Consider the following 26,665-nt stretch of genomic DNA (forward strand, 5'->3'; position numbering starts at 1 on the left):
CATGTGAAAAAAAATCCCAAGCACAGATAAGTATATAAAGATTACTAAATGCTTAGGAAAAGGTCTAGAACAGAGCTGTTCAATTGAAATATAATGGAAACCACAAATAAGAGTCACAAATATAATTTAAAACTTTATAGTATCCATATTAAAGAATGTAAAGGTGAAATGAATTTTAATTATTGTATTTAACCCAATATATTAAAAATGTTACCACTTCAATAATGAAATGGATACAAAAACTGAGCTAGTTTGCTTTATTTTTTCTAACTGTTCAAAATTTAGTGTATATTTTATACTTGCAACACATCTCAATTTAGAGTAGTCACATTTTAATGCTCAGCATTAAATGTTAAGCATCAAATATGCTTAATGAGGACTGCACTGAACAGAGGAAGTCTAGAAAAAGAAACATAGAATTATTAACTTTCATTTTGTTTTCTATATCTTTCTGCACTGTTTGAACTTTTTAAGCAACGGTTTAAATTGTTTTTACTTTCATGATTCTTAAAAAAGTGACTGTTTAAATATAAAAATAATCAAGACAGATAAAAAAACCTAAGCACACAGCAGAACAATGAGGGAAAGAAAAGAGAAACCATCTCAACCTTAGGATAGGGAAACTTCTTAGGAAACAAAAAGCACTAACCATTAAAAAAAAAAAAAGATAAATAAACTGAACTTGAACAAAATTTAAAATTTCTGCTCATCAGAACATACCATAGGACTTCTGGTGGTTCAGTGGTTAAGAATCTGCCTGCCAATGCAGGGGACATGCACGGCTTCAGTCTCTGGCCCAGGAAGATCCCACACGCTGTGAGTAACTAAGCCCATGCGCCACAGTTACTGAGCCCAAGCGCTAATGAAGCCTGCAAGCTCAAAAGCCTGTGCTCTGCAACAAGAGAAGCCACCACAACAAGAAACCCACGCGCCACAACTAGAGAGAAGCCCCTACTCTCCACAGCTAGAGAAAAAGCCCTCGTAAAGCAAAGACCCAGCACAACCAAAAATAAATAAATGAATAAAAAAAGAACAAACCACACACCATAATGGCCAAGTGGTAAAGAATCCACCTGCCAATGAAGGGACACAGGTTCAGTCCCTGGTTGGAGAAGATTCCACAAATTGTGGAGCAAATAAGCCCATGTACCCCAACTACCAAAGCCTTCATGCACTGGAGCCTGTGCTTACAAGAAGAGCTGCTGCCAAGAGAAGCCTGAGACCCGCACCTAGAGAGCAGCCCCACTGTCTGCACATAGAGAGCAGCGCCCACTGTCCACACCTAGAGAGCAGCCCCCACTGTACGCACCTATAGGGCAGCCCCCACTGTCTGCACCTGAGAAAGCCCCCACTGTCTGCACCTAGAGAGCAGCGCCCACTGTCTGCACCTGGAGAGCAGCCCCCACTGTCCGCACCTAGAGAAAGCCCCCACTGTCCGCACCTAGAGAGCAGCACCCACTGTCTGCACCTAGAGAAAGTCCCCACTGTGTGCACCTAGAAAGCAGATCCCACTGTCTGCACCTAGAGAAAGCCCCCACTGTGCGCACCTAGAGAGCAGACCCCACTGTCTGCACCTGAGAAAGCCCCCACCTCTGCACCTAGAGAGCAGCGCCCACTGTCTGCACCTAGAGAGCAGCGCCCACTGTCTGCACCTAGAGAGCAGCGCCCACTGTCTGCACCTGGAGAGCAGCGCCCACTGTCTGCACCTAGAGAAAGCCCCCACTGTCTGAATCTAGAGAGCAGTGCCCACTGTCTGCACCTGAGAAAGCCCCCACTGTCTGCACCTGAGAAAGCCCCCACTGTGTGCACCTAGAGAGCAGACCCCACTGTCTGCACCTGAGAAAGCCCCCACCTCTGCACCTAGAGAGCAGCGCCCACTGTCTGCACCTAGAGAGCAGCACCCACTGTCTGCACCTAGAGAAAGCCCCCACTGTGTGCACCTAGAGAGCAGACCCCACTGTCTGCACCTGAGAAAGCCCCCACTCTCTGCACCTAGAGAAAGCCCACTCACAGCAACAAAAACCCAGTCTAACCAAAAATAACAAATAAATATAATTGTGAGCTAAAAAAAAAAGAAATACTCAGTAATAGCATTTATATCTGATAAAGTACACACATCCAGAATATATTAAGAATTCCTACAATTCAACAAACTCATGAACAACTGATAAAAAATGAGACTGGAGGACACATTTCACAAAAGAAGACATACAAATGGCCAATAAGCACATGATAAGATGTCATTATTATTAGTTTTCAGAGCAATGCAAATGAAAACCCACACCCACCAAAATAAAAAAGACTGACAAAACCAAACGTGGACCAGAATATGGACCAAGTGGAATTCTCTCACACACGCAGGCAAGAATATAAAATAACGCACTCACTTTGGAGAACTGTTTGGCAATCTGTTTTTCACATTAAATACACACCTATCCTATGACCTAGCAATCCTATTCCCTGGTATTTATTTACCCAAGAGAAATAAAAACATATGTCTTCAAAAAGATTTGGAAATAACCCAGACGCCCATTAACAGAATGGATAAACTGGCATATTCTCATACAATGGAAATAAATGAATATGACACAGTAACATGGGTGAAGAAGGCAGTGGCACCCCACTCCAGTACTCTTGCTTGGAAAATCCCATGGACAGAGGAGCCTGGTAGGCTGCAGTCCATGGGGTCGCTAAGAGTCGGACACAACTGAGCGACTTCATTTTCACTTTTCACTTTCATCCATGGAGAAGGAAATGGCAATCCCACTCCAGTGTTCTTGCCTGGAGGATCCCAAGGACAGGGGAGCCTGGTGGGCTGCCGTGTGTGGGGTCGCACAGAGTCAGACACGACTGAAGCGACTTAGCAGCAGCAGCAGCAACATGGGTGAGTCTAAAAAACATGCTGAGTAAAAAAAGCCACAAACAAAAGAGTTACACAACATATGACTGATATACATCAAATTTTGGAATAGGAAAACTAATATATCGTAATAAAAATGAGTGGTTGCCTGGGGCAGAAGGTGTGAGGGGAGCGGGGAAGAGAACCACCTGAGAAAAGGCATGAGGAAGCTTTCTGGGGAGATGGAGTTACACCACGCAGACCTCATTTCAGGAGGGGCTACCTGGATATATACAACTGCTGTAACACGCTGAATTGAACACTGAGGCTCCTATGATAACTATCCTATATTCTGTTAAGAAAGTCAAATTCTGTGGGGAACCAAAAAGCACTCAACTGATGCTGTTTAATACATCTTCTGAATAGATGAAGACTCAGAAAATAACGAAGCTTAGAATATGGGGATTGTCACTAAAATGCTCTCCACCATTCTTAACTTGAGTTCACCTGAAATGTGATGAAAGGATACTAACCGCAACTAAAATGATATCCTTATCTCTACAATCTTGCCTTATTTATATCTCACCCCTTTCTTGCATATTCTCAATATATAGCTATTAACAAGGCATCTAGCTGAAATAACAAAAAAAGAAAAAAAGATGGCAGAGAAGAGAAGAAACTAAGTATGAGAGAAGATACAGAAAGATCTTCCTGTGTTCAAGTACCATCTAGTCAATTTAGTTTCAAAGGAGGAAAAACATGAACCCATTAAATGTGCTCTTAACTGAAAGTCAGAGAAATCATTCAAGAAGTCTTTTCCCACTGGCCATCCCCAGTTCATTCAGTTCTATTTTTTTTTTTTTCTTGCAGTAAAAACTGTTAGAAAATCCCCAAAGCAACAGAGAGGAAGTCACCCCAAATTGCTTGAGCAATAAATAGGGTATCATGCCAAGTGGCAGAGTGTGTAGCTCGGGTCCCTGTACACACAACTTAGATGGCAGTCACCAGCAACAGCCTGAACGCTTTAACAGTAACAGTGCACAGTATACAATAAAATCCTTTCCGTACATTTTAACCCAGGGAAAGTGAAAGTGTTAGTTGCTCAGTCGTGTCCAACTCTTTCTGACCCCTTGGACTGTAGGTCAGCACCTTGGTCCATGGGATTTCCCAGGCAAGAATACTGGAATAGGTTGCCATTTCCTTTTCCAGGGGATTTTCCTGACCCAGGAATTGAACCTGGGTCTCCTGCACTGCAAGCAGATTCTTTCCTGTCTGAGCTACCCAGTACCTACACTGAATGGAGAAAACAACCAAACAGTTATCCATAAGGAAACTCAAAGTTAAGTGCAGGAAAGGCTGAGGGAATACCATGTGCTTCCTGACTAGAAAACAAGGCTTCTAGGTACATATCAGAGCTTTTGTTCACTGTACAAGGATGTGTATTGTGAAATGTCTTGTTATGGAAGCAACACTTTTACAAGAGGACAAGTCAACCTGTAATAAAGGAAATAGCAGGAGTTGTGAAATAAGTCTTGTGGAATGAGTAAGGAACTTCCCACATGTCTATGCTTGAAATACTACATGATCAAGCTGAAATGAAATGTCATTCTAATTACATAAATAGACATTACAGTTTGTTTCAGGGGTCAATCACTTGCTGAACACAAGCTGTGGAACCAAAAACATTCTGCTTTTAAGAGTAAGACTGATAGGAGAATACATATAAGCAAAAAAAATGAAATCTCCTTTGATCTGAGTTTACGTAAGACTTTTAAAAAATGGTGATCATTAATAAAATCTATTTATTCATTCATCCAAGAAATGCCTATAAATTATTTTCCACGTACCAGAATGGGTATTAAAGAAAAAAAAAAAAAAAGACACAAAACCTACATCCTCAGGTTCACAGACCAACATGTAAACTGACAGGACAGTACAGCAAGTGTTGCAATAAAGGCTATTAACAGATGCAGTGGGAAGCAAGTATTAGTTCAAGTTTCTAGATAGACACAGACACTGCCTCTGGCTGATTTACACAGAAAAGGAATTTAGGCTTTGAAGCATTCACAGAACAAATACCAAGCTAGACCACATCCAGGGTCATAAAACTAATGTCAATAAATTTAGACGAGGTGAAGGGGACTTTCCTGGCAGTCCTGTGGTGAAGACTGCACTTCTACTGCAGGGGACATGTATTCAGAATGTATAAAGAACTTTTACAACTCAATAACAAAAAGACAACCCAATTAAAAATGAGGAGCAGATCTGAATAGACTCTTCTCCAAAAAAGATATACAAATGGCTAATAAGCACATGAAGATGATCAATATCATAAGCCACCAGGGAATTCCAAATCAAGATTACAGTAAGATGGCATGAACCCCCAAAGATAGTTATAACCAAAAAGAAGGATAATAACAGTACTGATGAGGATGAGGAAAAGTAGAACGTTTGTGGAAATGTTTCTTTGGAAAACAGTCTGCAAGCTGCTCAAATAGTTAAACACAGTTACCATATGACCCCACTCCCGTCCACTCCAAGAGAAATGAAAACACATGTCCACAGAAAATCTTGTATACAAATACTTACAGCCTTATTCATAATAGCCAAAAAATGGAAACTGACTTGAATGTCCATCAACTGATAACGGAGAGCCATACAATGGACTATTACATGGCTTCCCTGGTGGCTCAGATGGTAAAGAATCCACCTGCAATGCAGGAGACCTGGGTTTCATCCCTGGGATGGGAAGATACCCTGGAGGAGAGCATGGCAACCCACTCCAGTATTCTGGCCTGCAGAATCCCCATGGCAGAGGAGTCTGGTGGGCTACAATCCATGGAGTCGCAAAGAGTCAGACACGACTGAGTGACCAAGCACACACACAGCAACAAGAAGAAATGAAATATGCTACAATATGAATGAACCTTAAAAATATTATGCTAACTGAAAAAGCCAGAGACAAAAGATCATGTATTATCCATTCCATTTATATGAAATGTTCAGAATAGGCAAACCCGTAGAGAAAGAAACAGACTGGTGGCCACCTCGGTTGAAGTGAAAGGAACAGGCGGGGTGGGAGGAGATGGGGAGTGACAGCTAATGCGTGCAGGAGTTCTTGTGGGGGAGATGCAAAACTCTGTGACTTACTAAAAACCACAGATGTGTACACTTTAAACAGCTGAATTATACAGTATGTCAACTGCATCACAGCAATGCTCAAAAAAAAAAATCAACATAATCCATCATATTAACAGGCTAAAGGAAAATAAATCACTTGACTATATCAATCTATACAAAAAAAGCAACTGACAAAATTTAACACCTACTTATAATAAAAATCCTAAAAAAAATCAGCAATAGAGGGGGTACTTATTCAACTTGATTAAAAGCATCTACAATACAAAAAGCCTATGGCTTTTTACATTACAGTGTACAGATTTTACATGTAAAGCTTATACATTGTAGTGAAATGTACTGTTTCTCCCTAAGACTGGGAACAAAGCAAGGATATCTGCTCTCACTGCTCTTATTCAATACAGTGCCGTGTCTGTGCCAGAGCACTAAGGCAAGAAAAGGAAAAAGGAAGAGAGACAGAACAAGGGATAAAATTGTCCCTATTTGCAAGATTGGCTTCCCTAGTGGCTTAGACGGTAAAGCGTCTGTCTACAATGGGGGAGACCCGGGTTCGATCCCTGGGTTGGGAAGACCCCTGGAGAAGGAAATGGCAATCCACTTCAGAACTATTGCCTGGAGAATCCCATGGACAGAAGAGCCTGGTAGGCTACAGTCCATGGGGTCGCAAAGAGTTGGACACAACTGAGTGACTCCACTTTCTTTTGCAAGATTAACTATGTAAAAATCCCAAGGAGTCTATTTTTTAAAGTCCTAGAATATGTGAGTTAAGTCAGGTTGCAGGGTATAAGATAAACACACAAAAATCAATTATATTTCCATATACTAGCAATGAACATGTCAACATTAAAATTAAAAATACAATAAGAGGGAAACCCTGGCAGTCCAGTGGTTAGGACTCTGCAGTTTCACTGCCAAAGGCACAGGTTCAACCCCTGGTTGGGGGAACTAAGATGCTGCAACCCGTGTGATGCAAACAAATTAAAAAAAAATAAAATAAAGTCAGTTTTAAAAAAGAGAGAGAGCTGGGGTGGCTATACTGATATCTGACAAAATAGACTATAGAATAGAAAAATGTTAATGAAGACAAAGATTAATTTAAAAATACAATGCCATTTACAATCATTCAAAAGAAAACAAAATATTAGGCATAACTCCAACAAATTATATATATAGGACTTATATGTTTAAAACTGCAAAATGGTAATAAAAATAAATGGAGACACATACAAAGTTCATGGATTGAAAGACTCAATATAATAAAGATATCAATACCCTCTGGACTGACTTAGAGGTTTATATTAGTCTGCTTGGGCTGCCCCATAGCAGCATACCATAGACTAGTGGCTTAAATAACAGAAATGCATTTCCTCACAGTTTTGGACAGAGAAGGCAATGGCACCCCACTCCAGTACTCTTGCCTGGAAAATCCCATGGACAGAGGAGCCTGGTAGGCTGCAGCCCATGGGGTCGCTAAGAGTCAGACATGACTGAGCGACTTCACTTTCCCTTTTCACTTTTATGCACTGGAGAAGGAAATGGCAACCCACTCCAGTGTTCTTGCCTGGAGAATCCCAGGGACAGGGGAGCCTGGTGGGCTGCCGTCTCTGGGGTCGCACGGAGTCAGACACGACTGAAGCGACTTAGCAGCAGCGGCAGCACAGTTCTGGAGGCTGGAAATCCAAGATCAAGGTAAGACCTCTCTGGTTGGCAAACAAATACCTTCTTGCTGTGTCTTCACATGACCCCTTCTCTGTTAATATTTGCAGAGAGAGGTCTGGTGTCTCTTCCTCTTCTTATAAGGAGACTGATCCTATGGGATGAGCACCCACCCTTATAACCTCATTTAACATTATTTACTTTAATACCTTATCCCAAAACACAGTCACACTGGGGGTTAAAGCTTCAAAATACAAGTTTTTAAGAGGGGAGGGAGGAACACAATTCAGTCCATAACAAGGTTTAACAAGGTTTGACAGGAATTCCTATCAAAATCCCAGAGTTTTTCTAGACACTGACAAAATTATTTCAAAACTTATTTGGAAAGGCAAAAGAACTAGAAGAGTTTTTAAAAAATACTTCTGAAATGAAATAATGAAGTGGAAGGAATTAGATGACCAGATTTCAAAATTTATTTTATAGATCAGTAATCAAGATTGTGGGATAGACACATGTCAATGGAACAGAGAACCCAGAAACAGAAATCAGCCGAATTAATTTTTGACAAAAGGGCAAAAGTAATTCAAAGTAATTTTTGACAAAAGGGCAAAAGTAATTTCAACAAATGTTGCCCCAAAGAGGATGGCACAGGCAAAAAAATAAATAAAATGAAACAAAAATTTAAAAAATCAACCTTGACCTAAATCACATGCCTCATGCAAAAAATAACTCAAAACCAGTGCATGAAGTTAAATGTAAAACATAAAATAAAATAAAAAAAATCAAAGAAAAATCTGTGGGATCTAGGGCTAGGCAAAGCGTTCTTGGACCTGACACCTCAAGGAAAATCCATAAAAGGAAAAACTGATAAATTGGACTTCATCAAAATCACAAACATATGCCCTGTGAAAATCTTCTTAAAAGGATAAGACAGCTATACATTGGAAGAAAGGATCTGCAAACTTAGTATCTGATAAAGGACAAATATCTAGAATTTATAGACAACTCTTAAAACTCAGCAGTAAGAAGTTCAACAATCCAGTTAGAAAATGGGCAAAAGACAAGAACAGTCATTTCACCAGAGGATATATAGATGGCAAAAGAGCACATGAAAAAGTATTTAACACCTTAGGGAAATGTATTTATATGCCATTAGAGAAATATAAATTAAAATCATAATGAAGCATCACTTCACACCTACTGGAGTGGCTAAAATAAACAATAATGGCCATGCCAAATGTTGATAAGAATGCAGAGAAACTGAATCCCTTACACACTACTGGTGGAAGTGTAAAATGGTGCAGCCCCTTTGGAAAAGTTGGACAGTTTCTTATAAAAGTATACATTCAACGACCATCAGTTCAGTTCAGTCGCTCAGTCACGTCCGATTCTTTGTGACCCCATGGACTGCAGTGCACCAGGCCTCCCTGTCTATCACTAACTCCCGGAGTTCACTCAAACTCATGTCCATTGAGACGGTGATGCCATCCAGCCATCTCATCCTCTATTGTCCCCTTCTCCTCCTGCCCTCAATCTTTCCCAGAATCAGGGTCTTTTCCAATGAGTCAGTTATTCACATCAGGTGGCTAAAGGATTGGAGCTTCAGCATCAGTCCTCCCAATGAAATAAGAAAATAAAAGTCTGTCACTGTTTCCATTGTTTCCCCATCTATTTGCCAGTAAGTGATGGGACTGGACGCCATGACTTCATTTTCTGAATGTTGAGCTTTAAAAACCAACTTTTTCACTCTCCTACTTATATGGTAGTTTCACTCTCAACTACCATGACTCAGTAATTGACTCCCTCTCAGAGCATTTACCTCTGAGAAATGAAATTTTATATGTGTTGAGAAGAAAAAGGACCCCTCTCCCTGAAGGATATTCACTCCCTACGCTCCTGGGATCTGATTTAGTTACCTTACAGTTCCATGGCAAAAGGGACTCTGCAGATGTAATTAAGGGTATGGTCCTTGAGACAGTGGAGATAATCCTTGATTATCAGTGTGGGCCCAATCTAATCAAAGAAATCCTCACAAGCAGAGAACCTTTCCCAGCTAGGTTAGAGATGAGATGAAAGGAGGAACAGACATTCTTAGCTTGAGAGAGAATCAACCAGCTGCTGCTGGCTTTGAAAACAGAAGCGGGCCACGAGTCAAGGAAAGTGGGTGGTCTCTGGAAGCTGGGAAGGCCCACAGCTGAGAGCAAGAAAATGAAGCCCTTAGTAGTCCTACAATCACTAGGAACACAGATCCGCTTTGATTTTAGCATGGTGAAACCATGGTGTTTGGCTTCTAGTCTACAAAATTGTAAGACAATAAATTTGTGCTTTGTAAGTAGCTGCATTTATGGTAATTTGTTATAGTAGCAATAGAAAACTTGTTCACACAAAAATAACACACTTATGTGAACTCCCTGGCAGTTCAGGGTTAGGACTCAGCACCTGCACTGCTGTAGTCCGGGTTCAGTCCCTGCTCAGGGATCTAAAAGCCAGCAAGACACGTGGCGCGACAGAAACAAAACAAAACACCCCACAAATACACACACTTAACAACCATACAAAACCTGTACATGACTATCTGTAGCACTTTATTTGTGATACTGTAAGATGTTACAATAGAGGGATGCTGGATCAAGGATTCAAGAAAGCTGTTATTTTACAAACTGCATGTGAGTCTACAATCTCTCAAAATAGAAAGTATAATTAAAAAAAAAGGTATTGGGTTACTCATCAAAATCCAGGATTTAAGAAGCAAGTTCAGAAGCTGGAAACAATGCCCCCAAATCACACCACAGACCTAGACTGACGGTGCTGCTGTCTGGGGTCCCACACACACTGCAGCTGCTGCCCCTACGTGGGCCCGGGAAGATCTTCCGAGTTCGCTGCCTCTGCCTCACTAGGCTGGACTGAAAATCCTGGGCAGGTATCTGACTCAAGCAGCCCAGGTTCCTGACGGAAAACTAGCTACAAAGAACACTGGGAAATCAATGGTTTTGAATATTCGGCTCCTTGCCTCCCATGAAGTGTGGCATTTATGAAATTTCTTGAAGATTTCTGAGGGGGTGAGGCACCAGACAGACAAAAAGAAGCTCCACAATACCTGGTGGTAAAGATTTTCAAAACAGACATTAAGATGGAGCTGGGGGCGGGGCGGGGGAAGGCAACAAATAAGACTAATATGAGTATGAGGAAAATTCATGGATGCTTTAGAAAATGTAACAAAAAATATTCCCAGATATTTTGTTTCTGAAGAGAACAAGGAAAACCAACAAAGGGAGCAATGTAAATAGCTCAAAAGAGGGAAGAAAAACAACAGACATTTAAGATATACAGTATTTTAATGGTAAAAATCAATAGGGTTTGAATAGAAGAATCAGTTTATATATGATATGAAAGAAAGTCATCAAATGTGTTTTTAAAGGTTACTGGGTATTTTTTTTTTTTATTACTCAAAAATGGTTCATTTTTTATTTAGCTTTCTGACTCTGTGCTTGTGCTTTCAATACTTTCACAACGATCTTCTGCTCTTCAATAAGGAAAGCGCGCTTGATCCTGTCGCGGACACATTTAGCACACATGGAACCACCACAGGCTCGGCTGACATGTTTCTTCGTTTTAGACAACCTCATGAGAACTTTTGGTCTCACAGCACGAACGCCTCTAAGTCGGCCTGGGTACACACCACATGCAGATTTTGGTGCTTTCCCAACCTTCTTGGTATAAAGGTAAACAATTCTATTACCAGGGGCTCGGGACGGCCTGGTTTTGTAGAGGCTGTATTGTAGGACAGCCTACGACGGTACGTCAGACGCTGCACCATCCTGAATGCCTCCAGATGCCGCCCCCCAACTTTTTTTTTTAATAGGTTACTGGGTATTTCTTCCTATGCTCAGTGTAGTCAGAAGTATTTCCTTTGAGTAACTTCAAATTCGCCAATTGTAATGACCAACTTCCTACTAGCTGCAGGGAAACATCTTTTAAAAAAAGCAATACATATCTGCCCTTAAAGAGGGGCTTCCCTGGTGGCTCAGGTGGTAAAGTGTCCGCCTGCAATGTGGGAGACCCGAGTTCGATCCCTGGGTTGGGAAGATCCCCTGGAGAAGGAAATGGCAACCCACTCCAGTATTCTTGCCTGGAGAATCCTGACAGAGGACCCTGATAGGCTACAGTCCATGGGGTTGCAAAGAGTCGGACACGACTGAGCGACTTCTCACAATGAACTTCCAGTTCAGGCAAGATGAATGTTTAATGTAACCTAAACAATCTCCAATGAAGACCTAGAAACACTAGATTTAAATATACCAAAAGACCAAACATTATTTTAAATGCATAGTTAAACCCGGGCGAGAGAAAAGGGAAACATCCAGGGTGCCAGGATCAAGGAAGGAACTGAAACCACAGTGGCAGAATATGAGCTGATCCAGTGGCTACAGGAGCTGAATGCGGTGGGGAAGGAGTTTCAATAACTTCCGCCCTGGGTTTTGCTATCCACATGATAACAGGACTAGTCTCCAACTTATAAAAGGTGGAAGGCTAGAACTAAAGTCTCAAATAAAACAGAAACTGTGTATCCTCAGGGAAAGGACAGACTAGGAAAAGTTCACCTAACAGCCTACAGAGCAAACAAGAAAGCTTCTCTCTGCTTGGACAGTAGGGAAAAGGTGGGGCGGGGGGGAGGAGTGGGGGGGTGGGGCAGAGTATCTCCTGAGAACTGGAACCCTGGCCTGTGATAATTAGGATTCATAATTATTCAGTTATGATAGCTGAGTGTTCCAGAAACTTCAAAGCAAAAAAAGAAAAAAAGAAAACATAAAAAGCCAGGGCACCGAGTGGAGAATTCATCTCACTTTAGAGAAATATAATTTCACTAGGCCATATGAAATCATGCCACAGATAAAACCTTAGTAAAGATGATAAAGAATACTAAACACAAAGGGCCATAACCCACTATAAGAGACTACAAATGAAATAAAGACAGCTTTAGAACTCTAAGAACTTCTGATAAAAGAACAATCAGACAGAAACTATAAAGGAAGCACTCATAAAATGATGATGAATGTAAAAGAAAACCTCAAAACCACATGATCCTGTGAGAAAAAAAAAACAAGCAGATTTGCAAACAAATCAAATAAAAATTCTAAAAATAAAAAGAAAACATACTTATTGAAATGAAACTCAGTGAACAAGTTAAAACAGCTTAGACATAGCTGAAGAAAAAGTAAAGAACTGGGACACCGGAAACAGCCAAAAGGCAACTCAGAGATACAGCGAGGTGAAAAATACTAGAGAAGTGAAGCGATGTGGAGGACAAAATGAAAAGACCTGACATATAGGTATTCTAAACAGTGATGATAAAATGCAAACAGACAATATTCAAAGAGACAATGCCTGAGAAATTTTCAGAACTTTCAAAAGGCATGAATTTTCAGATTTAAGAAGCAAAATTAAATCTGTACCATTCACACAGTATTGAACTGCAGAAATTCAACGTCAAAGAAAAGATCTTAAGAGTTTTATTCTCTTCAAGGCATGAATAAGAAAGAATAAAATAACTATACTTCATGGTCAAATATTTAAAGGGCCATCAGTGGGACAGGAGTACAAAGAGAGAGGATCTGCATCAGGACAGAGTGTGAGAGGGCAGAGCTGGGCTTAAAAAATGGGCAGGATTCCCACAGATGGGAAGAGATGAGAGCACCCGGGGTGGAGACAGGGAGTCTGAATAAGCTGATGGAGGAAAATATGGGGCAAAGGGAAGGACCCGTCTCTGGCTGTCAAAGAGTAACAGAAAAACGTGTGGTTTGCTGGAACTAAAATCCATTGTTCACTAATATTAGGCTAAAGAATTTGAACCGAATAGTAGGCAAAAAGAATCAAATTTTTGAGCAAGTGATAGGATCTAAACTGAACCATTGCCCAAAATCTCTTATTCCAGCAATGGTATCCAGGGTGGATACAGGAAGAGAGACTGCAGTCTCTTAAGTAAACTTAGGAACCAATTATAATAATCCAAGCTATTCAAAAACTTTAGAAAATATTTCAGTTACAAGACAGATGATGAAGAAAGAAAGACCCAGAAAAGAGGCAATGTCAGTGAAGATGAAATATAGACAGAAGGCACGAAGAGAGAGAGGGAAAGAATATAAATGAATATTCAGAGAATTCTGAAGGTGGAATTTAAAAGGACTTAATGGAAAGTTATGACCAACCTAGATAGCATATTGAAAAGCAGAGACATTACTTGCCAACAAAGGTCCGTCTAGTCAAGGCTATGGTTTTTTCAGTGGTCATGTATGGATGTGAGAGTTGGACTGTGAAGAAAGCTGAGTGCCGAAGAATTGATGCTTTTGAACTGTGGTGTTGGAGAAGACTCTTGAGAGTCCCTTGGACTGCAAGGAGATCCAACCAGTCCATTCTGAAGGAGATCAGCCCTGGGATTTCTTTGGAAGGAATGATGCTAAAGCTGAAACTCCAGTACTTTGGCCACCTCATGCGAAGAGGTGACTCATTGGAAAAGGCTCTGATGCTGGGAGGGATTGGGGGGAGGAGGAGAAGGGGACGACAGAGGATGAGATGGCTGGATGGCATCACTGACTCGATGGACGTGAGTCTGAGTGAACTCTGGGAGTTGGTGATGGACAGGGAGGCCTGGTGTGCTGCGATTCATGGGGTTGCAAAGAGTCGGACACGACTGAGCGACTGAACTGAACTGAACTGAATGGATTGGGCAGTTGGGAGCAGGGGGAGGATAGGAAAAAGAAAGGAAAGAATTGAAGACAGCACTGAGGCTGGGATGAATGATTTAGGAAATAGTGGTGGTATATTCTTTCTCCAGAGACAGACAAGCAGGTAGGAAAAATTGATTAGAAAGAAGCTTTAGTTTAGAAGTTCTCCCTGAGAAGCTACTTAGCTTCCCAGGCTCCATTTCTCCAGTACTGTAAAATGGAAAAATTTAGAGAAAATGAATTAAATGTTGGACCACTGTAGTGTCAAGAGGATTCAGAATAAACTTGTAGCAAGCAATGAGAAACATGGGTCTGGAGCTCAGGAGAAAAGCAGTATTGGACAGACAGCGAACTACCAGCACTGAAGAGATGGTCAGAAGAAGAGGCCTTTGAACCCTGCGGACGCGCTACACACACAGAAGAGGCGGCAGTGGGAAGCTCTGAGGTATGTCAGTCTTATCAGGAAGGGGCGTCCTGAGATACTGTATTGTAAGTAGAAGACACACCACACTGGGAGAAAGGAGATGTGTTCCATTTTCCATTGCCAATCAATTCCCCCAGGGATTGATAAATGTACGGAAAACAGAAGCCTTTATCCAAACTTTTCCTACTACATCTGAGAAGCACTGATCCTTCACTTTCATTTTGGTGCTGACCAAAGTCCTATTTCAAAGGAGCTTTAAAAAATACATATATAACTCCAGTTTCATAAAGATAGATACTTCAAAAGCTAAGCCTTTGTGCTGAAATTCTACCTGGCTCATTCTTCTATGATACTGTAAAACACATAGCTGATTGTCTAAGTTAGCCCAATAAGAAAGTTGGCTTCATCACAGCAAGACTGAGAAATTGAGGTCCAGATAGGTCCAACGTAAACTTAATTGGAATGACTTTCTGAAATGCTTTCAAAAACTAGGATTTCATTAACCCACAGCATATACAGAAACACAGCTGGGAAGCAGACATGATGCTTGTGGTTAATGCTCTAAAGGAAACTCCTTCAAATCTTTTCTTTGAAACTAGTTACATGAGACAAGAGTTCAAGATCAAGAGTGTTTTATACATGGGATCCTTTGGGTCTTTCTAATTCTCACTTCAAATAAGACGTGTCACACTCTGACTATAGAGAAACTCTTCTCTTTTGGTTCCTACCTCCTACAGGTCACCATCTCGCAAGCATCTGGGGCTAAATGATCCCAGTTTAAAGCAAAAGCCAATGCAAAGCGTGGATTGCTCTTGCTTATTCTCAAATAAGCAGCTATTAAATGGCAAGCGTTTCAAATTCAAGGGAAGTCTAACTTTCAAAAGGCTGTGACATTTTTTTTATGGTCATAAGCATCCAGAATTACTATTAATATATCCAAAGATTAACATTTATTCAGAATCTCCCATTTTCTTAATGATACAGAAATATTAGCCTAGGTTAGAAATTTTAAATTATTTTGAATGACATTTATCATAGGTTCCCTCGGATAACAGGGTTTTGGCAAGAATCCAGGGCTAGTAACTGACTACAGTTCAGTGCTGGACCTCACATCAGCCTGATTTTCAATCCCTGACCAAAATAACGAGAACAAAGCTACTCACTCAGCCTCTCCCATAAGAAAAACTCCCCAATCCAAATAAAAATATTTATCAAATATGAATCTTTCTATATAATCATACTGCTAAGTCACTTCAGTAGTCTCCGACTCTGTGCGACCCCAGAGACGGCAGCCCACCAGGCTCCCCCATCCCTGGGATTCTCCAGGCAAGAACACTGGAGTGGGCTGCCATTTCCTTCTCCAATGCATGACAGTGAAAAGTGAAAGTGAAGTCGCTTAGTTGTGTCCGACCCTCAGCGACCCCATGGACTGCAGCCCTCCAGACTCCTCCGTCCATGGGGTTTTCCAGGCAAGAGTACTGGAGTGGATTGCCATTGCCTTTCCGCTATATAATCATAACCTCCCACAAAACAGTAGAAAGATGCCTGTATCAGAACATGATCAGAATGTAAGAACCACTGGCTGCTAAGCTTAGGACAAATGACATTCTTCACTGACATGAAAACATTTGGGAATAGTGACTTCCACCACTAAGGACATAAAGAGAGAAGTAACACATAGCATTTTAAAGAATCTATAATATACTACAGTCCCTAAACTGGCTCACAATTGCTCTCAATGTTCATAAAACTCAGATTTTTATCTGAACTCTTAAATGACTGAGAATTAATTAACTTTGATGATCTGATATGACATGGAGACAATCTATAGGTGATACCAAAATCTTAATTTATTCTTTTTCTAATATTTGAAAAATGCACCAAAATGTAGCACTAGTTTAATTCTTGGAAGAAAAAAAAAAAGTCTGTTTCTGATAAAAGTTTTCAAAGGAGGGGGAATTTTAAGCCACAACACAAACCAGTAGGTTAAGAGGAATCAGTTAACCTGATTGTGGAGAAACCTTTGGATACTAGTAAAGTAATGATGTGCAGAAATGCGCCCTCCAACTCACATAACACTGGAGATTTCAAACTCTTGTTGCCTATTTGGCAGCATCTATTAGGATTTAAGGTGCATACATTTGACTCAGCAATTCCACTTATAAGAAATCTGTCTTCCAGAAATAACAGCATGAGAAGATTAAAAAAAAAAAATGTATGTACAAGGATTACTACAGAACTATTAACAAGTGCAAAATCTGGAAAACTAAAAGTTCACCAATAAGGGAATGGTTGGTTATTCAAATTATATAATATTCACACAACAGAGTATCATGCAGGCATAAAGAAGTGTAGACATTTATACTGGACCTGAAAAGATACCCAAAATAAGACTGTTTAAAAATACAAGTTGAAGAAAGAGTAAGTCCATTTTTGTTTTAATGTATATATATTTTAATATATTAGCATAATATAGGGAAGGATTGGAATATAACTGATAACTGGCTAAAACGATTAGCCTCTGGGACTGGGAATGAAAGAACTCAAGAGAGGAAAAATCATTTTCCACTTTCTAAGCACAGTGGTACAATTTAAAACAAAACAAATTCTCTAATAAAAGAAAAATGTAGAAACTATATATAAAACATAAAAATATTTCATACCAAGAGAATAATCCCATATCATTAGAGAAAAATGTACACACTTATATACCCGATCTTAGGAATGTTTCTTCTCCTGGGATCTTGCCAAAGACAAACCATCTTTTCAGGGGAACTCTGCCCTCTAGTGTACACTGAAAGAAGCTAAAACACAAGCAGCAACTAAAATCAATAAATTCACGTTACAATCAAAATATTTCCACTTCGTCCCTACAGTATCACAATTCTCTTCTTTAATGAAGGCCTCTATGTATCTTTTCCAAATCAATTTCCTATTATCGCACCAACTGAACTTCACGAGTCATAACTTCAGCTACCTACCCTTTCTATGCTTCCTTACACTCCAAGAAGCCCTCAAAGCATCTTCCTTCCCTATTTCACACCAAGAGAAATTTGGCAAAATCAAGGGTATAGGAATACAGAAAAATAAAAATTTTAAAATTTATAACACATATAGGTACCTGGCTCTTAGACTTGTTGCCACTTTAACTCAAGGGTAAAGGCAAAGTTTTTAAAAAGGAGGTTGCTCTGTGTAATAAAGCAACTCCTTGATAGGACTTTCTAAGATCACTAGAATTTGTCCAACTCTGGGCAACCTGAAAAACCAAAAGGGACATTTCCTAGAGGCATAGTATTTGCTGTAGGGATTCAATCCCATCCCAGTGACTACAAAGGAAAAATTTCCTTACTTTGCAGCGTTTCTATGTTTGGGTTCTCATTTAGATGCATGAATTACTTGATCCAAATATCAAAAAGTCTCCCCAAAAAAGTGAAGGGTGGGGTGAAAGGAATATCATTAATCTCTCCATTCATAATTCTTTCAGTTACTAGCTTGACCTGGAACAATCTCTTCAAATCAAGAATGTGCATGAGATGAGATCACCTGTAATAAATTCAAAATATTCCAAGTATTCATGGGGAAATCTTAAAAGAATTGTTTAATTTCAATTTCAAATCCACTTACCCTATACCTGCAACAACTGTAGAGTATAACTAAAATAAAATTTAAGAATAAGCTAAAACCAAATGAAGCAGAATATAAGCATCCATTGAAGAACATGTAGGTGCAAGTCGGTACAGGGTTTTCTTGCCCCAACAAAAAGCAGCATTCTGGAGCTGATAAGTAAAGTAAAAGCAGTACCAGTGAGGCTGATAGAATCAATCATTTCCTCTTAAAAGCTGTTTCTAGATAGTCCTCCTCTGGAACAAATGGTTGCAAGAAGAAACGACCTTAAAACAAGCCAGACAAGGATATCTCCTACTTGGGTCCCCTGGAAGCTGGGAGAGGGGTCCTCACATAAGCTTTCCGCAATGTAAAATTGAGACCTCAGTAGGAGCCCACTGCTGCTGTTGTTTAGTCGCCAGGTTGTATCCGACTCTTTGCGACCCCACGGACTGTGGCACGCCAGACTTCCCTGTCCTTCACGACCTCCTGGAGTTTGCTCAAATTCATGTCCATTGAGTCGGTGATGTCATCCAACCATCTCATCCTCTGTCGCCCCCTTCTCCTCTTGCCTTCAATCTTTTCTAGCATCAATCAGCCTCTTTTCCAATGAGTAGGCTCTTCACATCAGGTAGCCCTAAAGTATTGGAGCTTCAGCATCAGTCCTTCCAATGAATATTCAGGGTTGATACCCTTTAGGATTGACTGGTTTGATCTCCTTGCTGTCCAAGGGACTCTTAAGAGGCTTCTCCAGTGTCACAATTTGAAAGCATCAATTCTTCAGCGCTCAGCCTTCTTTATGGTCCAACTCTCACATCCCATCCATACATGACTACTGGAAAAACCAGAGCCTTGACCAAACAGACCTTTGTCGGCAAAGAGGTATCTTTGCTTTCTAAACAAACCTGGAACTCATTTTTAAAATGTGTTAGCTCCTTCAATTTCATGAGATAAGGCTGAGATTAAAATATAATACAGGAAACCCGACTAGTCATGGTTAATGAGGAAAAGGCTTACAAAGGAAATGGGATTAAATAGTCATCTCACTTCCTTCAAAAATAACAAAACATAAAATAGCCTTAAAGGGTCCTTCATCAGTTATAAAGCTGAAGAGATACTTTTAACAAAAAAGGTCAATTAGGAAAATAAGAAGGAGTGGTTGTAAGGCACAGTGGCTGAGAGTTCAGGTTTTGGTTTCAAGTAGAACTAGACTCGAATCCAGGCTTCTCCATCCATCAACTATGCACTTTTAACAAATTAAGAGCACTTCCCTGAGTTTCAGTTTCCTGATCTGTGAAATGGGCACAAAGTTAGCACCCGTGTCTTGAAATGTCCATGGGGAGTAAATGAAATAATTCATGTACATTTAGGACTGTGTCTTAAATCTGGTAAACTATCAATAAACAGAAACTACTTATTCTTTTAAAGCAGATAAACATTTAACCTACAATCTGAGAAGGCAGTAAGTCTGATACTTAATCTAGAGAACAAGTTGGTTCCAAAAGGTAATTAACTTGAGCATTAAGGAGGAACACGGGGTTCAAGCATGTGAGAATCACCTGACCGCAGGGACCTGGCAGGCAGCAACACTGAGGAGCGTGAACGGGAACGGGCACAACCCATCGGCTCTGCTCCAGTTCCTTCCCGCTGTCAGGAAAGAGTGAGGGCAGGGGCACAACTTATTTCTGAAGAAAAGCCAATAATCCAAAGTGTCATGCCAACTCTCCTGATTTTTAAATACTGGTCAAATAAAACATCCAAGGACAGATCTGATTCATCAACTGTCAGTTTGTGAATGTCTACCCTGGAGGAGTCTCAAACCGGAAAGTGAAGGACCCCAGCTCCCTAAAACAGTATGCCACAAAGGGGACACTACTGGCATTTTGGAAAAGAAAATTCTCTGCATAAACTGTCCTAAGCACTGCAGGATATTCAGTACCCCCGAACCCCACCCACTAAGTACCAACGGTCTCAAGTCATGTGGCACCAAAATCTCCCTCTCACCACACGTTCCTGAACACCTCCTACTGGCAGAACCACATCCACTAAGAGCAACAAAGTTACATTCAAACATTAATGGAAAAGTCATGAAACTGATCTATTTACAAACAGTAATAAAATAAGGGGAGGGCCAGCCCTGAGTCAGCTGAAGTAAAACCCCAAATTATCATCAAACAGGAAATCTCACTAAGTAGAAAGCTTAGAGCTGGCTGTGGGAACAAACCAAAAGTCTTAACCTCACTCCTTACATCCAACATGAACTATGACAAAAGGAAATTGCTTTACCTTTTATCTAGCCATTTCTTTTATAATGTTACTGGACATTACAGCTTTCCACCAGTCTCTTTTTCCTATAGCAGAGCTTATATATAGAACTACACATGCTTTAAAAGAAATCACGGTCAAAGGAACCTCCCGGTAACACGTGAATTCTCCTCTTATGGCTCCTTGTCCTATCCAAAACTGTGTCCAACTTACCACATGACCCAGAAATTTCATACCCAGGTTCATACACATATCCCTACAAAAACTTGTACATGAATGTCTGTGTGTGCTTAGTCACTCAGTCGTGTCTGACTCTTTGTGACCCCAGGGACTGTAGCCCACCAGGCTCCTCTGTCCATGGGGATTCTCCAGGAAAGAATACTGGAGTGAGTTGCCATGCCCTCCTCCAGGGGAATCTTCCCAACCCAGAGACCAAACCCAGATCTCCTGCACATGAATGTTTAGATAAGGATTATTTGTAATAGTCAAAAAGAGCAAATAATCCTATGTCCATCAACTAATGAATAAATAAACAGAAAGAGGTACAGTCATATGATGGAATATTATTCAGTCATAAAAAGGAATGAAGTAGAGACACAAGAATGGGCCCAAAAAACATTACGCTAGGGACCTCCCTCATGATCCAGCGGTTAAGACTCCGAGCTCCCGAAGCAGGGGGCATGGGTTCCATCCCTGGTCAGGGAACTAAGATCCCACATGCTACACAGTGCAGCCAAAAAAACCAACACACATCATGTTAGTCAAAGAAGCCAGACACAAAGCAAGAAATGCTGTATGACTCCATTTACATGAAATGTCCAAACAGGCAAATTGAGACAAAGAGATAGATTAGTGGTTTCCTGGCGGTGGGGAAGAGAGAGGTGTATAAAAATGGAGATAGACAGCATTTGGGGGGAAGTGCTAAAAACTACGGAGAAGGCAATGGCACCCCACTCCAGTACTCTTGCCTGGAAAATCCATGGACGGAGGAGCCTGGTGGGCTGCAGTCCATGGGGTCGCTAAGAGTCGGACACGACTGAGCGACTTCACTTTCACTTTTCTCTTTCATGCATTGGAGAAGGAAATGGCAACCCACTCCAGTGTTCTTGCCTGGAGAATCCCAGGGACAGGGGAGCCTGGTGGGCTGCCGTCTCTGGGGTCGCACAGAGTTGGACACAACTGAAGCGATTTAGCAGTAGCAGCAGCAGCTAAAAACTAAAGAATGGCATAACTTAATTGGTAAATAAATACAGTTCAATATAGCTATTTTTAAAGAGAGATAAGGTACATCCAATTTTAAACTATTAAACTATTTGTTCTCTAAAAAACGAATATGAAAGATATCACAGGTCATGTCTAGAATGCCCACTTTCTTCAAATGAACTTAATTATAATAATTATATATAAATTAGAACTATGTCAATAAAATATTTATAAATAGATATAAATTATAAATATAGTTAATTGTATAATTATACAATTATGATTATAATTAATTATAATAATTACCAATAAGCACTTACTTATGATATTTATTCTTTTGAAACAAGCTGATTCTCTTCTTCCGGGAATGGCCCTTCTCTGGCATTCAGTAACCTCATCATGTATACCTACTCACAGGCCCACAGGCGCGTGCCACCTGATCAGGCATTTCACAAGAGCATCAAACCTGGAGGTGGAGTCAGATTTCTGAGACAGCCTGTCTTTTTTTTTTTTTTTTTTTGCTATTGATGTAAATATATTTTCTGTGAAAAATTTGGAGGTCAAAATTTGGAGATCAATAATGAGATTCAGATCAAAAATTAGAAACTTTTCCAACCCAGTGCTGTGTCTATGTTTGATTTTTATTGCTTGAAGTAAAATGCCCAATGATCTCTATCAAAAGACTATATATTGAAACTTAAAAGTCAACAAGGTTTTATTAACTCATGTCCAAGGAGTTTGGGAGAGATCAACGGCTCAGACAGATTCTGTTGTATGAAGTAAAGGTCCTGGGGATGGATGGCTCAAATACACTCAATACCAAAAGGTCTTCAACCAGCAGTGTGACACTGTGAGGAATCCTCTCTCTTCTATTTTTGGGGCGAACAGTGCTAACCTGATATCACCCAGGATGTCTGAGACTCAACAATGAAGCTTTTTTTTTTCCCTCAACAGATCGAGATGACAACACAAAATTACACAGGAAAATGATGTTTTGAACCCTTATGTTTTACTGATTTAGATCATTTTCAGTCTATAAAGAGGAATCTAAAACAGTAAGCCCTTAATCAAACAAGTTAATGCCTCTGGCTGGGATCATAAACTTGAAGGGCACTAATGGCTGCCCACTGTTGGAATAAAGTAAGTAGTAAATGCTGGGTTGAAGACAAGCAGTGAATGTACCAGCCAAACACCCACAAACGCTGACAGAAGCTGGATTCAACTGGTCAACAGGGCTGGAGGGGAGCGGAGGGTGAGAAGTGGACAGAGCGCTTAGAGTAACAGGACTAGGAGAATTCAGACACAGCAGGGTGAGCGTGGAGCTTCTTCTACCAATTGTAGAGTTAACTGTCGTCTCTGATTCCTGCCTCCAGTGAAAACTGGATGTTTGGTTTACTCTATCCCCAAGTATAAACTTTGGATTTTTAAGCCAAAGCAGTGTACTATTTTAAACATGTGGAGGAAATGCATTTTCAGTTACAAACGTTTGCTCCTGTGATTCTAGCAAAGGATGTGGGACAGGATGTTTTACTCTCCTGCTCTGGTTTTCCTGTATTGCTTAAATCTGTTTAGAGAGGAGAGAAATAAACAAACAATGTGTTTCTGCTGGGTAACCTCTATTAACTGAAACAATTCCAACATTGAAAAAAAATTTTACTGCATTAAATAAATTTCATTTAATAAATTTGGTATCTCCTGTAGACTCTTCTGAAGCCTTTCCACACCATTTGTGTGCAGCCTGCAGCACATACTGATGTCTGCACTGATAAAATGATGTTAGACACCTCAGATCAACTGAATTCCTTTTGACCCTGTCTTTTCCCAAGCACAACGACCACTGTGGACATTTTTTGAGATAAATCTCTGAAAAATGATCATGTCAACTTTGAAGGTCATCTGCTGGATTTATTGAGAAATTCAAAGTCCACGTATCATTAATGAAATGCATCTCTGTTTTCATGTACAAACTGTGAGGACTTTTTTACTCAGTCAGACATATCCTTGTAATCTTGTTATGTTTCATTATAGCTTTCAAAGAAGCTCAGGTTCCACCCTGTTATGAAGGAGTGAGTTCATTAATCTGCTGAAGGATGCGTCACTGGCTGACCCGTCTGGATGCCTCTGCGTCTGTCTCCACACTGCTCCTTGCCCCAGATGCTGTCCTGTATGGGTGTATCAACAACAGACTCTCTACTTGATCCAATCTTAGGCTCCTTTGAAACCTCTTCTCCATGAGGTCTCCAACTTGGCCCCCCTCCTCATTGGGCTTGCAGAGCTCAATTTTAGCAAGAATCCTGCTGAATCAGGTTAAACAGCATCACCCACCCTTGACAGCTGATCACGCTCAGTATCTGAACAGTTTCCTCATTTGCCACCTTTGACGTGTAAGTCCTTGGCCTGCCTTCAACAAGAGCCCTGTTGGGTCAGTGAGCCAGAACCCTCTCGCTGCTGCTGTCGCCCTCGGCACTGGCCCATCCACAGACCATCCTCCCAGCCCTCATCTGCCTGGCCACAAACCCCAGCTCTTTGCTGCATGCAAAGTCAAGCCTGAAAACTATGAGGTACACACGAGTCAGAATGGTCATCATCACAAAATCAACAAACAACAAATGCTGCAGAAGTGTGGAGAAAAGCAAACTGCCCTGCACTGTTGGTAGGAATGTAAACTGATACAGCCACTATGGAGAACAGCAGAGCTTTCTTAAAAGACTAAAAATAGACCTACTGTGTGACGCAGCAATCCCCCCATTGAGCATACACCCAGAGAAAACCATAATTCAGAAAGACACATGCACCCCAAGTGTTCACTGCGGAATTATTTACAATAGCCAGGACATGGAAACAACCTGCATGTCCGTCGACAGAGGAATGGATAAAGCAAATGGGGCACATCTATACAATGGGACATTACTCAGGCAGAAAAAGAAAAATGAAGCCGAGTCCTGTGTAGAGATGTCTATGTACCTAGAGACTCATACACAATGAAGTTAAGTCAGAAAAACAAATACCGTGTATTAACACATATGTGTGAAATCTGAAAAAATGGGATAGATGATTTTATTTACAAAGCACAGATACACAGATGCAGAGAACAAATGTAGAGGATACCAAGGGGTAAAGGCGGGGACAGGATGAACTGGGAGAATGGGACTCTGACATATACACACCAGGAACTGAACCCGGGTCTCCCGCATTGCAGGCAGACGCTTTACCGTCTGAGCCACCAGGGAAGCCCCCCATATACACACTATGACACTATACATAAAATAGGTAATAATGAGAACCTCCTCTACAGCACCAGGCACTCTACTCAGTGCTCTGTGGTGACCTAAATAGGCAGTAAACCCAAAACAGAGGAGATATATGTATACGTATAACTGATTCACTTTGCTGTACAGCAGAAATTAACACAACATTGTAAAGCAACTGAACTCCAAAAAAAATTAAAAAAATAAAAGTTAAGCCTGATCTTTCTCCCCTACTGTGACAGTTGTTAATACCTACTGCAATAATTCTGAATAAATCTTCCTTGCATTTTAACAAGTAGAGCATAATTTTTTCTTTCATGAGCCTCATTGACCAATGGAGTCCCCAGCAGAGAAAGGATGGAGGGAGGAATGGGATATTTGGTTATTTATTCCCCTGGATGATCCATCGCTCAAGCGAAGCTCTCAGCTCCTGACAGGAGGTCCTCCTTATCCTCACCCACACAGGCTGCTCCCTGCCGCGCCCCTCAGGTCGAGGGGTGGCGATGGAGCCTGATTATTGCCAACCCCAGGGATGCCGCACTCTCACTATCTGTGCAGTCTTTCATTGCACTGTGAGTTCCTAAAATCTCCTAGAGGTGTCCCAGTTTGAGGATGCCATCTGTTTCCTTCTGGTTCCCACTAAAACATAGCAGATTTCTTATCTTTGAAGGTTAGTAGCTCTTTCTAAGAAAGCATGGCATGAATACAGAATACAGTGAGATTTTCATGACTGACTCTGACTTAAACAAGCTGACCTTGCCAAGATGCCCCTTCTCCCTCCTCCGGTTATCTTTAGAACTATGGTAACCATATTTTCTGAAACACGTTGTTTCCAAGTAGAATCTCTATTTTAAGAAACACCCAAGGAAGCTAGAAATAAAAATTATGCTACTTGAAACTAACTATGCTAGAAATCTAAGGCAGAAGAAACTCTGACTTTATTTCTATCCAGCACTTAATCCACAGTAGCATTCACAGTAACACTTTCAATAAATGAAAGAGGCATTGTTTAATACCAGATACAAGCCTGCTGACCCAGAGATAAGCCTGCAGAAGGCTAATTCTATATGTAGTCTAGAGCACTATTAGTTAAATACAGGTTGTAAGAGATTGTGAAATTGATTGAATGGATCATAACATTCTTTCAAAAGACATATACTACACAAAATAATTACGTAATAACAGACATAAAATAGAAGTCACCATACATATCTATATTTAGGGGTAGACTAAGTCATAATGTAGGGCTTCCTTGGTGGCTCAGACGGTAAAGAACCTGCCTGCAATGAGGGAGACCTGGGTTCGATACCGGGGTTGGGAAGATTCCCTGGAGAAGGGAATGTAGAAGAGAATTCCACTCCAGTAATCTGGCCTAGAAAATTCCATGGACAGAGGAACCTGGCAGGCTACAGTCCATGGGGTTGCAAAGAGTCGGACACGACTAAGCAACTTTCACTTCACTTAAGTCATAACGTAAGATGTATTTCTTATTGTGAGTGGCAGTCAATAAAGTCTGAAAGCCACTGGTCTGCAGAGAACCCCTCTCAGACAATATAATAACTAGAAA

The 26,665-nt window shown here is 40.7% G+C and overlaps 1 protein-coding gene and 1 pseudogene across 3 annotated transcripts in view; both read right to left on the reverse strand.

Annotated features, from left to right (window-relative positions):
- LOC102393517 (craniofacial development protein 1) overlaps window positions 1–26,665 on the reverse strand; it is a 105,702-nt gene that overhangs the window by 58,643 nt on the left and 20,394 nt on the right. The gene's annotated exons all lie outside the window — the stretch shown is intronic.
- On the reverse strand, window positions 11,008–11,465 carry LOC102393200 (annotated as a pseudogene).

This window comes from Bubalus bubalis, chromosome 18, assembly GCF_019923935.1.
Source record: "Bubalus bubalis isolate 160015118507 breed Murrah chromosome 18, NDDB_SH_1, whole genome shotgun sequence".
Classification (NCBI taxonomy): Eukaryota; Metazoa; Chordata; class Mammalia; order Artiodactyla; family Bovidae; genus Bubalus; species Bubalus bubalis.